The sequence below is a fragment of the Ylistrum balloti genome, unplaced genomic scaffold (assembly GCF_031769215.1).
Source record: "Ylistrum balloti isolate Yb309-2 unplaced genomic scaffold, AGI_CSIRO_Ybal_v1 Utg371278, whole genome shotgun sequence".
Lineage (NCBI taxonomy): Eukaryota > Metazoa > Mollusca > Bivalvia > Pectinida > Pectinidae > Ylistrum > Ylistrum balloti.
This window is the reverse complement of record NW_026782687.1, coordinates 221,570-235,179: the sequence shown is the minus strand read 5'-3', so window position 1 is coordinate 235,179 and position 13,610 is coordinate 221,570.

Here is a 13,610-nt window from a genome sequence, read left to right as displayed (position 1 = left end):
TAAGTAGATAAATAAATAAATAAAGTATACTGACATTCATTTAAAGAAAACATTATATATATATGGGGTGGGGATGTTGAGCAAACAAACAAAATCTTTGTTCGTAAGGTGATTTTAATTTGCTGCCATTGGTATGAACGAGAATAGTTAAATGTATTTGTGTTGACTGTACATGATACAAAATATAGCTGGGCTGGATTGAAAAAAAAAATCTTGATGCAGGTGGCGTACTCTAAGTTAAAGCCTCCCTTGTCACATTGTAACGTTACTGAAGCCTTCATTAGAGACATAGCACCGTAAGGGTTTTCGTGTCGGATGTGGAACTTAAATCATTGTTAAATCTTATAATTTGCGTTTCCGACAGTAAACAAGCTCATGCCGCATACATGTCTACTTAAAAACTGCATGTTCGTATGCAAATGCTTGTAAACTTTACAGACTATAATAACACATAGGAAATAGAGGCCTGGGGTAAGGTGTAAGGCATTAGCATAACGATAATTTACAAATAAATGTCACATGCCATTCTATCATGCTGAAAATCCGACAGGAATCTTTACGTTCACTTGTTTTATATATAGGCCTATCACCAGAGTAGTTCCTGTCCTAAATGGACACCCAATATTCATCAGGAGACGTTTAGCAATTTGCTTCTTTTTTTCTGCGAGTACTAATTTTAGCAGAGATAGGCATACTTTGTGTTTGGGATCACTTGGTACGGAATGTATATGACAGTGAGAGGTCCCTGTTGCCACATTCTGTATTAATGGAAATTATTCCTGGACGAAAGTGGAAACCATGGCACAACAATATTATCCGTAATATATAGGACTTCCCACTGATATCCCCACTCGCAAGATATCATTCATATCACACCTCCTAGAAACTTATCATCCCATCAGATCCGAAAAACATGTGCTGCGCAGAGTGCGGATATGTACATCGGCAGTAATTGCTGTGAAGAAAGTCACACCCGCTGAGTTTATATTCAGAAAAGTGTATAAAAGATGAAACAAAATATGCAAATATGTTGAAGGAGTTTTTTTTGTCTTTCTTTTCATTTTTTCCCCTTGAATTATTTTGATATCCGATTTAACAGCAGTGAACAGTTAAAAAATGATCACTTATCTTAATTAAGGGGAGACAACTCGTAGATCCCACAAACACAAAGAGGGAAACAATACCTATCTATACCTGAAAAAGCGATCTTCGCATGTACAGCTATAAACAAATATAAACGGAGAACTAATTCACCACAACAAGAAGATATCAATGATGGACATGGAAGTCACAGGATTTCATTATGACGACATTGTTGTCATAAATAACCGGCCATTGTCACTCGGAATTCTTTCCAAGCGTGCTTGTTTGAAGAAATGCCATTTCAAAATAAATTCATGAAAATATCATATCTATATATATCTTGTTTAAAAAAGCCCACACATTTTCGAAAAACTTTTAAAGAATCACCAATAGGGATTTTTTTTTACCTTACAAAGATGTTTTAAAAAGATTAGCGCATCGTGGATGTCTCTCTGGACAAGTTTTTATGTTGTATGGAGTTTTTTTTAATAATGTTCATAACCAGGGAGGTATCTCTGTATAGGTTTTCTATCTCACTAAGCTGGTTTTTAAAAGATATTTCGTCATTGGAGATATCTCTTTATACAGCTTTTCTAAATTACAAAGGTGTTTTTTAAAAAGGTTATTAAATCACCATGGAGATCTCGTTTTTACCTACTAAGAGTAGCTTTAAAATTATTGTTACATATACAAGAGGTTTATATCCACAGATTTATGAGTTTCTATCTAACAAAGATGGTTTTTAGTAAGGTTTTACCAGATTTTTATCTTCAGTATCCATAATGTATTGAAGATCATGCAGCGGTAATGTACTCCACCCCCTCCCCCCGCGCGTCACATAAGCGACTGTAAGGTTTACTTGTATGATTGCACATGAAAAGGTCAGGAGTAATCAGTCTGACACAATAGTTTTTCCCGAGGTACTCCAGTTTCCTCCCACAGTTAAGACCGGCCCTTCCTCTCTTCTACCTGTCCCAACATTAACCATGTGAATTAAGTTTATATAGCTCACATTTGTTGAAATCAATCATTTTTCCAATAGAATTCATGCAGGGTCCCAGCTGAATGGGCAACCATCTTATCCAATTTGGTACCCACTAGGACGAATCGCTGGAAGTCCGCTGATACCATGGAACCGCTAAAAAGATATCACGTTTCCATGTATGAAACAGCTGATTATTAGTAAGAAAAGTGATTCTCTATGTGGTTTGGTGAACAAAAAATTATAATGATCTAGATGTTTTTGTTTTGTTTTAGTTTTGCCTGTAAAAATTAACATTTTGTGTAATCTTTACTTCGTAAAATATACATGTTATAGATTGATTGTGTGAAGAGTTGAATAAGCTACATCACGGTAGATTCTGGGTGTCACATAAATGATTTACATGTAATGAATTCTGGAAAAACCAATAAACGGAATAATGACGAACTTAATGTTGAAGCATTTCTGTTAAAATATCGTCCTAGTGTATTTCATGTGAAATATTTTTGTCCTCGGAATAAGTAACAGAACGTGCCTTTATAACAGGTCAGTAAAGTGCAGATATCTACAGTAAATATTGATTTAAAACTTAGTACCTTAAACAAGATAACTACAGAAAGCTGATTTTTTCCTACAAGCCTACAAGTGGAATTACCACCTGAATTTCACTGAAAAACATTTGGAGTTCTTGGTACTAAGCTGTTTTGGAACACATTTATTTTGCTTTTTGTATGCATATGTATATTGAAAGATTGGGCTACTGGAAGATGAAAACAGGCTAGGGAAGATATTGGCATTCAGCCATAGATGGGGATAATTTACGATTACAGCTCCCCCTATACCCGTCACAGTGTTTGTTCAGGTGACCTAAAAAGTATTAATTTCCTAACCCCTACCCTTCCCTAGAGGAGAATAGGGGACCGGGAGTTTATAAAATTTACATTGTTTCATTTTTGACAATTTCAATAGAACCCAATCTGGACTTTTCCCTTATTAATTCTTTGATATTTCAGTCTGGTAGATAAGATGTTTTGAAATAATAGCAACCCCCACCCCCAACCCAAACCCCCCTCCATTAAGCCCAACTTTCCAGACCACTGGGGAATGCATTAATAGCTTACAATCTTATTTTGTCATTGGCCATAGAACCTTCGTGTAAAGTGTCATTGATATCACTGCGGTAATTTCCCAAAAAAGTAAGAAATGTAAAAATGTTAAGGGACAATGGATAACAGATGGATCAGAAAAGATCACACAGGTTTACTCAGATGACGTGATGATCTTGAAATGTATTTTTGAAGAAACTTGTTATCTATTTCATAATTTCTGTCGAAAGCATATTATTTTTGTTTCAAACTTTCAGTTTCACTGTCGACTGCAAAATCTTACACCCCACAAAAATAAAACCTTTTTCAGTATGCTGGGTGAGAATAGAATATACATGAATATTCATAGAATATGAATAGAAGATACATCATTCTAGGTGATACCAAAATCAAGTCCCGATCTTTGATAACTAACTCTGTAGTTGGAGTATTTCAACTTCACATGATAATTTCAGAAAGGAGATGAGGAGATGCTGGTGTATTACATATTATGGAAAATCATCCTGTTGTCTCCCTCTTTCTGGCGAGCTTAAGAAAAGTTGGTTCAAATTCAAATTCATTTATTGACTTTGAGCTTTACAGCTCATCAGTATGTACACAATACATATAAATACAGTGGCAGGCAATGCAATACCGCAGTGGAGAATGGACAGAAAATGCATGTAGTTACATATATTTTAACATTATATCATGCTATTCCTCAACTGGGTGGCATCATATATATATATACTTAACATAGTTAATTCTTTAAAGTTCGTTGTACTCAATAATTGTATCAGCTTGAAAACTGATGGTTTTTTCCAGTAATACAATTTTATACGTCTCTCTCTTAAAGCTTGATAAAATGGACAAATAAACAAAAAATGATATTCGTCTTCAATATCTTCAGAATTACAAATTCTGCATATACGTTCATTTCTAACAATGTTTCGGTATCTCCCGGTTTCACTATACAGCATATGCGCTGATAAACGTAATCTAGTTAGAGCAATTCTATTTCGCTTTGGTATATATTTACATAAATATTGTTGCAATGTTAAATTATCAACTAAATGTCTACACAAAAAACATTTCGAGGAATTCTCTAATATTTCAAACAGTTCTTGCCGTGCATTATCAAAGATTCTCTGTTTAACAATTGGCAGGGCAACAGACGGGTTCACATTGTGTTGATACAACCACACTTCGCCAAGACCGAGTAAAAAAAGTTTGTCTTTCACAAAAGTTACCCAATTAAAAACAGTATTTCGCTGTGGCATATACATGAGTTCATCATAAGCAGTTTTAAGAACACAGTTCTTAGTATTTAAAAGCTTGAACCAGTATCTAATTAAATTATAATGTCTGGTATGTACAATTGGAAGTCTACCCAATTCAAAATAGATCATTACATTGCATGTTGACTTCTTAACACATAATATCCTTTTGCAAAATTCCAGGTGAATTTTCTCAATATCTATGCCTTTGCACGAGCCCCATACCTCAGATGCGTAACACAGTATACTGTTAACATATGTATCAAAAAGTTTAATCAAGGTATGACAGTTTAAATTCAAATGCTTACATTTTGTATATAAGGCAAATACTGACTTTCGACCTTGCCCGGATAATTGCTTTTGTACAACATTAAATTTATTGTTCCATTTAAAAACGATACCTAAATAAGTAAACTGTTCAACGACTTCTAATTTGTTTCCATCGAAGAACCATTCCTCGTTATTACGTAAGCGGCCTCCATTTCTAAAGACAACAATCTTAGTTTTTGCCGTGTTAACGGTCAATTTCCATGAATTCGCATATATATACAAACTAATTAACATATTCTGTAGCTCATTGGCTGATTCTGCAAGTAGCACCAAATCATCCGCATACATTAATGAAAGAGACTGAGTTCTCCAAAATCATACGGCCTAATACCGTTAGCAATAAAGTAATTTTCAGAATCATTTACATACATTGAAAACATAATTGGGGATAAAATTTCCCCTTGGGCGAGACCCATATTGTTTACAAAAAAATCGGAACATCTTCCCTTAGATGAGACACATGTCTTAACTTTTTTATACATAGCTTTCAAAATTAATTACAGCCTTCCTCGAACTCCTAATTTTGACAATTTATACAACAATTTACAACGATCGACAGAGTCGAACGCTTTCTTGTAGTCAACAAAACAGCAATACAAACGTTTACTATCATTTAGAGATTTTGTAATAATGGCATGAAGCGCGAAAATGGCGTCAACCGTACTTGTTCCAGGACGAAAGCCAAACTGTGCATCTGTGATAATGTCATTCGCCTCCGACCAGTCTACTAGTCTTTTGTTCAGTACAGATGTAAAAAGTTTCGCCATACAGCTCAGGAGACTTATTCCACGATAATTATTAGGATCGTTTTTATCACCATTTTTAAACACCGGGACCATCACCGCTTTAGACCATTCTTCAGGGAAACATCCAGAGTTAAATACATTATTAAAAATAGTGTGTAAGGCTTGTAGTAAAATGTCACCAGCTTCAATAAAATATTCGTTTAATAAACCGTCTAAATCATGCGCTTTTTCACGTTTTAGATGCCTTAGAGCGCTTTTAATTTCGTCCCTAGATATACTACGGTCAAGCTCATCAAAGACGGTGTTCATATCAACATTATCCTCTAAACGTTCATTATCCGGCGGGTCAAGATTCATGGCTAAATCCTTGAAGTGATTAAAAAAGTCATCCAACGACACATTTGAAACATTGGATTTTGTAGTTGAGAATTTTTTATAAAAATACCGTGGATTGGTTTTCCGTAAGTGTTCCATCATATCTCCCTCGAACTTCCTATATTACCTTTTACATGCGGCTTCAGAACGTTTGTATTCCCGTTTCCTTCGTATTAAAAGTTCATGGGTTACATCACATTTATTTCTATTAAAATTATTCAATGCAGTCAGATATTCTCTCCTCAAAGCACGCAACTGCCTGTCGAACCAGGGCTTATTATCTTGGTGAACTCGTGCACGTGGAATGGATTTGTCCGATGACCTTGTCGCGCTGTCACGTGATGACCCGCGTGACGTCGTAGTAAACGGTGATAGTATTTGTAATAGTTCATGCGTGAATTTGTAAACACTGGAATTTATGGCTCTCTTGTGTTGTCTCCCCGTCAATAGTAGCAACCTGATTAATCTTGTCTGTATTTTCCCTGATTGCAACTAAGCATTGTAAAGTTGGTTAAACCTCATCAGATACAGATAATTGTAATAATTAATTGTTAGTAATTAATTGTTTTTTTTATATAAAATGTCATTGTAAAATCTGTTTAACCTGTATAAACTATAACGCTGTGTAGGACAAAACTGTCAGCTGAAGTGGTATAATGAGTGGCGGTTACGGGTTTACACATACTTTTTTTATTCTTGAACATGAAGATATGCTTTGTATATTGTATTTAAATCAGGACAACCAGGTTATGTGAAATTTTGAAGGAGCCGTGTTAGATCTGTGTGTTCTATAATTACACGTCAGAATCAGCAGTCGTCTATCACAGTTGATAATAGATCAATTACACCACCATATTAAAGTCATTTTCATTGTTATTCAAATTGTATCAAAATATTTTGTACTTGTATGTCTTGTTTATTTCATTACAAAGAGGAGAATTTGAACAGTGATTTCCGTTCACTCAAAAACAAATCAGTGCTTGGAGAACCTACACGCTGTCAGATTGTCAGTGATGGCATGAATTCTGAGCTGACACTTTTTTTCGTGTTTGTAAATATGAATAGCCAATGAGGAAGCTGGAACTTTTATTTATCCTAGTTGTCTCCCTTGGCTCCTGAGTATGTATTACACATATTGCTGTATCTATGTGTGAAGAATAATGCAGTTGATGAACCTAGGACATTCATTTGCAGTAGAGTATAATCTGTTTTTTGGGGTTTTTTTTCCATTTTAGAATTTCCTTTTGTGATTGAAAGTAAAATAATTATCCTGTTGAACATCAATACTTCTTTATTGGTGTGTTCAAATATTAAATCCAGCAGTTTCAGGTAGTGTGTAACTGTCACGATTCTTTCAGCATTTTCCAGGTATTTTTTATAAGTGTAGAACGCATGTTTAAACAATTTGGATGCAATTAATATTTTGATTCAGGCTATTTGCACATAAAAAATTGAATGCTAAGATTATACGTAGGTCGGAAGGTGTTGTGTCAGACGTCAGTACGTAGGTCGGTAGGTGTCTTGTCAGTGATCGGTACGTTGGTCGGTATGTGTCGTGTCAGTAATCAGTACGTAGGTCGGTAGGTGTCATGTCAGTCGTCGGTACGTAGGTCGGTAGGTGTCGTGTCAGTGATCAGTACGTAGGTCGGTATGTGTCGTGTCAGTCGTCGGTACGTAGGTCGGTAGGTGTCGTGTCAGTCGTCGGTACGTTGGTCGGTAGGTATCGTGTCAGTGATCAGTACGTAGGTCGGTAGGTGTCGTGTCAGTCGTCGGTACGTAGGTCGTCAGGTGTCGTGTCAGTCGTCAGTACGTAGGTCGGTAGGTATCGTGTCAGTCGTCAGTACGTAGGTCGGTAGGTGTCGGGTCAGTGATCAGTACGTAGGTCGGTAGGTATCGTGTCAGTCGTCGGTACGTAGGTCGGTAGGTGTCGTGTCAGTCGTCGGTACGTTGGTCGGTAGGTATCGTGTCAGTCGTCAGTACGTAGGTCGGTAGGTGTCGTGTCAGTCGTCGGTACGTAGGTCGTCAGGTGTCGTGTCAGTCGTCAGTACGCAGTTCGGTATGTGTCGTGTCAGTGATCGGTACGTTGGTCGGTAGGTGTCGTGTCAGTAGTCAGTACGTAGGTCGGTAGGTGTCGTGTCAGTGATCGGTACGTAGGTCGGTAGGGGTCGTGTCAGTCGTCGGTACGTAGGTCGGTAGGTGTCGTGTCAATACGTAGGTCGGTAGGTGTCGCGTCAGTGATTGGTACGTAGGTCGGTAGGTGTCGTGTCAGTCGTCGGTACGTAGGTCAGTAGGTGTCGTGTCAGTCGTCGGTACGTAGGTCGGTAGGGGTCGTGTCAGTCGTCGGTTTTTCTTTTTCTGTTTTCTTCAGCCAGTGCCCAAGCTATATAATTTGTAATTCTAAAGAAAATGAAATAAAAGTAATTTACTGTTACACAGTAAAGTAACAGGTAGTAACAGGCAACAACAGAAAGTAAGAGTGAAATTAGAGTATCAAGTAGTAACAATTGATAAAGGAATGTCGTTGAAGATGCAGTAACAAGTAGGAAATATATGAAAGCAGCCGAAAGTGGAATTACAAGTAGTAGCAGGTATAAAAGAGGAGAAAGTAACTGAAAGTGGAGTAACAAGTATTTACATACAATACAGGAAATTAATAATGTTAAGGAACAAGTAGTGAAGACAATAAATAAAATTACCTGAAAGAGGAGTAACAAGTAGCAACAGGCAATAAAGGGGACTGAAGGTGGAACAACAAGTAGTAACATGATATACTGGAAAATAACAAAGATATCCAACAAGCAGTACAGGCAATGAAGGAAAGTAACACTTAAAACTCATGTTACAAGTAGTGACAGTGATAAGTGATTAAGAAAGTTACTGAAAGTAGGGTAACAAGTCTTTTCAGCAAAAGAGAGAAGTAAAATAACTGGAAAGAGTAACAAGTACTTAAATGCAATAAAGGAAACCAACTAAAAGTAAAGTAACAAGTAGTAAAAAGTAGTAACAAGTAATAGGAAGAACTGAAAATCAAGTAACTAGTAGTGACTAAAAATGGATTAACAAGTAGTAACAAGCGATGCAGGGAAATCAGAATGTCAAGGAACAAGAAGCTAAGGAAAGTAACTGAGAGTGGATAACCCGTAGTAACGGGCAACAAAGAATGTAACTTAAAGTAGGGTAACAAGTAGTAACAGGCAATAAAGAGAAAAGTAACAAAAAGTAGTAACATGATATACAGGAAAATAACAAAAGTTAACCAACAAGTAGTACAGGCAATTAGGAGGTAACTGAGTGTAGATCAACCAGCAGTGACAGGTAACAAAGAAAGTAACTGAAAGTAAAGTAACAAGAAGTAACAATCAATAATAGGAAGAACTGAAAATCAAATGATTAGTAGTAACTGAAAATGTATCAACAAGTAGTAACAAGCAATACAGGGAAATAACAAAGTAAAAGAACCAGTAGTAACAACCAATAATAGGAAGGACTAAAATCAAGTAACTAGTAGTAACAGGGAAAAAGAGTTAATGAATGAATAGTAACAGGCAACAAAGAAAGTAACAAAAAGTAGGGTAACAAGTTCTTACAGCAATAAAGAGAAACACGTAACTGGAAAGAGATACAAGTAGTAACAGGCAATAAAAGAAATAAAAGAGTAATTCGTAGTAAGAAGCATAAAAGGAAAGTATCAGAAAGCTAAGTAACAAGAAGTAACAGGCAGTTAAGAAATTAGAGTAACAAGTTCTTACAAAGTTACTGGGAAATAGTAACAAGATGTCAGATCCAATAAAGAAAAGCAACTGAAACTTGGGTAGCAAGTAATAACATAAAATTTGAATAACAGTCAGAATATTGAAACAAAAGAAATTATCAACAGAAAATAAATGATTGTAACAAAAATCAAATGGCTCATGTGCATAAATGGTCATCTATTGAGATCTATGATAAAACAATTCTGATATCTAAGCAAGTACAGTAATAAAAGCTAAAAAATTTTCAATTATTTTCTCCATATCCCAATAGAACAAGAGGAATGGGAGACATTATCCAAAATGTACTTCAAGGAATGGCGATACAACTGTCAAAATCCACAAATAATCCAAGATGGCTGCCTGCCATAAGATGAAGCAATGAAACGAAGAAGCAACACTATCGAATGTGGTCTAATGTATCGGTACCATAGCAAAATAAAGCAAGGGGAAGTAACCCTATTACTCTCATCCACAAGACAAAAAACATGACTAAAATTACAGCAAAAGTAAATATAAGTAATTAATTTAAAGTTACATTTACTTGAACGCACTATGACCCACTGTGTTGAATTCTCACTCATCAATCATCAAGTGTTATCCATCAAGTGTAGCCATCCAGGGATTATAGGCCTATAACACTGTATCAAGATATGAAATTTTTTATTAAATTTATTTATTAAATTTCTAGTACGAAGGGAAGTAACTCTTATGTAACCAAATACTACCGTTTTTCTTACCGTTCATATAGATATACATGTTTATCAGAGGGATAATACATGAAATTAAAATGACTGAAGAAATCATCATCATTGAAAATGGAACAGTCAGAGAATATCAATGACTGAAAGTAGATTGCAAGGGAAGTAACTCTAATCATTTGATGTTGCCTTACACAAATGTAAAAAAAAAAGCAACAAGACTTTCACTTAATATTTCACTGTACCATTTTGTTAGTAAAGTAAGTTTTAAGCAAAATACACTAAAATCAATAAATCACTAAAGTCTTCTTCATAAAATACTGTTTAAGATAAAGAAAGATATATGTAACTTACTTCAAGTCCGGAATACTGAGCTTTGTATTCCCCGTTCACTCTACCAATGTGGTTACTAAGTTCCTGTATCAAAATAAAACAATGAAATATATATCACAAGAAATTCCTAATTAAAAGAAATAGAACACAGTTCTTCATGTAATATGGTGAAACAATACTTAAAACAACACTTACAAATGCGGTCAAATTTATTTGTACTGTATTTTTTTAAAATACAAGGGGAAGTAACTCTGTTATAACAAACTTCAATATTTTAACTGATGATGTCTGAAACACTTACAAATATTTAATCTGATCAGGGACGTATAATACGATAAATATTGAATCACAATATATACAGATATATCAAGTTAAGTTATCCTCAGTTTTAGGTAAGGCAAATCAACAAGCTGAAATTGTGATGAATTAAATTAACTTCTATTTATCAAAATAAATCATTAAAGAGCCAGACCACTCCGTTATAGATATTTTTAAAATATTTTTTTGACTGGAGATGTTGTTGTATACTAATAGATAATATATAAATAAAGACTAGTATAAAGTTTCGAACTTGAAATTGTGAAATGTGACATCGCTTGTAAAGAGATTTTACCGATAAATGCAATCAATACTCTTAATATCCTGTATGGAAATCGTCTAACGTATGTATTGATCACATCTTTCAATGCTTAGAAACACAAAAACGTGATTGTACGACTAAAAAGAGGCCCTCAAATAGGGGCTACATACGGAACGAAAATATAGAACATCGTGATATGGATCTATCTAAAGCGAATATTCGATGTTAAGAGTATATATGAATATGCTTTTAGAGTGATTCTACACGAGAGAGCCAAACAGAGAGCGATACAGAGTATGAACAAGCCATCTTCCTTCTTTTCGCCTCAGAGTTCGTCAAAACCCGTTTTCTTCCCCGCTTCCCTCGCACGCTTTCTACCATGTCTTGTCTAGTAATAGGAAATCCCTCCTTTGATAGGAGCACCCCTAGCTTTTGCTAGGGCCGTTATGGTACACTATTGAACAGTTTTTGTGAGTGGATCTTCGACTATGTACATCGTTAGTAGCAAATAGGTATACACAGCCCCTGGGTGTACTTTACGCCATGTAGTAAACAAACGTGCAGGCTATGTACAGGAATATACATTCAGGTAGGAGTGTTTATATATAAACACACGGGCACACAGCAAGCGTGGTAGTTGGTAAGCAGTGTTAATATGAGTCTCTATTCTACTGACACACCACGATGACAATACACAGTTCTTGCGTTTCTAATCACAGTCACAATCCCTTTTTCTTGTTTGATGGAAGTTTACTCAGTATGCTCATCCTTTTCTGGTGTAGAGCAGAACACATTCTTCGTGACAGATATTCACAGGCGAAGTTGTATTCTTCCGGAGCAAGTATTGAGATGAATCTAACACAGTCTGTATGGAGATAGGTTCCTCTTCTGGAAATAACGACGAGAAATTTTCAAGGAAAGGACGATGGATTGATTCATGTACAGTACGGCCGAGGATAAAATGTTGACGTGTCTCTGGTGCAGACTTGCATAGTAAGCATGTCGGGTCCACTGTTGTCTGATTGAATGCACTCCTGTTACTTTGGAGCATGAAGGTGTTGGTAACTAGCTTCAATTTAACTGGTAGTCTCTCTACATCTCTCGGGTCAGATGTTACAGTCTTGAGGATAGGGTGTAATACTCCAGGATCGAATGTACGGCTGAGAAGAGACAGTGAAGAGAAATACTTTGACTGATCCAGGTTCCAAGTCTTCCAATATCCGTCTACTTGTTTATTGACGATCTGCTTCCACAAGTTTTTCTGAAATTGTACCTCACCGTCCAGAATCTTTTGGGTGCTTGGTAGATCATAGACTGCAAGTAGAGTGAAAAAAAACCAGCTTCTTGGGTTGTCTTCCCTTGTTAGAAGTAGTCTCTCAGCAATGTCCGTCACAGCAGGCTCCTCAGAGATGAGGGTTCCAAACATCTTCAACATGTTCTTGTGGATAACAGCCTTAAGTGGAATTGATCCTGTCAAGATGTACACTCCGACACTGTCAAGATGTACACTGACACTTGGCATGTTCGGCTGTGTCTATTAGTACCAAAGCGGACTGTCCATGTTGGAGGACGACAGATTTATTTACAGTTCTTTGCGCATGCGTCAGAGGGCAGGATTTCCCGCATAATTATGAATTAGCACACAGTCGTTTCGAATTCTTTATTAAAACTATTTATTACGTTAGATTTGTAGCGATTTACTTTAAAATTGCGGTATTACAGGGTTAGTCAGAACTTTTGCTACCCGAGAAAAATAGAAAATCATGATTTTTTTTTTATATATATATAAAATAATATCGGTCGAGGAGTGGGTCTGGCTTTTTAAACTTCTAGACTTTTATGTTATATACATATATTAGCAAATTTATTGTGCGAATGTTTATAAAGTTGTATGTATGCATTTGTGACTGTGTTTACTGAGTGTTATTTTCATAGTCCAATTGATTGAAGAACATACTGTTTGGTATGCTCTTTACAAAACCAATGCGTAGCTTTTCTTGAATGGTCCAACCAAGTCTATCAAGCATTTATAGCACTGACACTTGGTTTGTTCAGCTGTGTCTATTAGTACCAAAGCGGACTGTCCATGATAAACCATTCTTTCTGCTGTATATCAGTCTTGCAGTAGAGGTCCCTTGTATGTACTACAAAATGTACAGAAGGCATACAAGTGATTAACACCTTCTCATAATTTAGAGTAAGGTACAGCTATACAGGCATCCGTATAAAACAGATAATACAATGTGTAAGTCCCGAGTTGAACCGACTTTTAATTTCTTTTTTATGGAAGCCTATGAATATAAACTGGCTTTATTACATTTTTTCGCACATGTGTTTCCAATTTATTGTGTACAGACGAGCTGAAAACA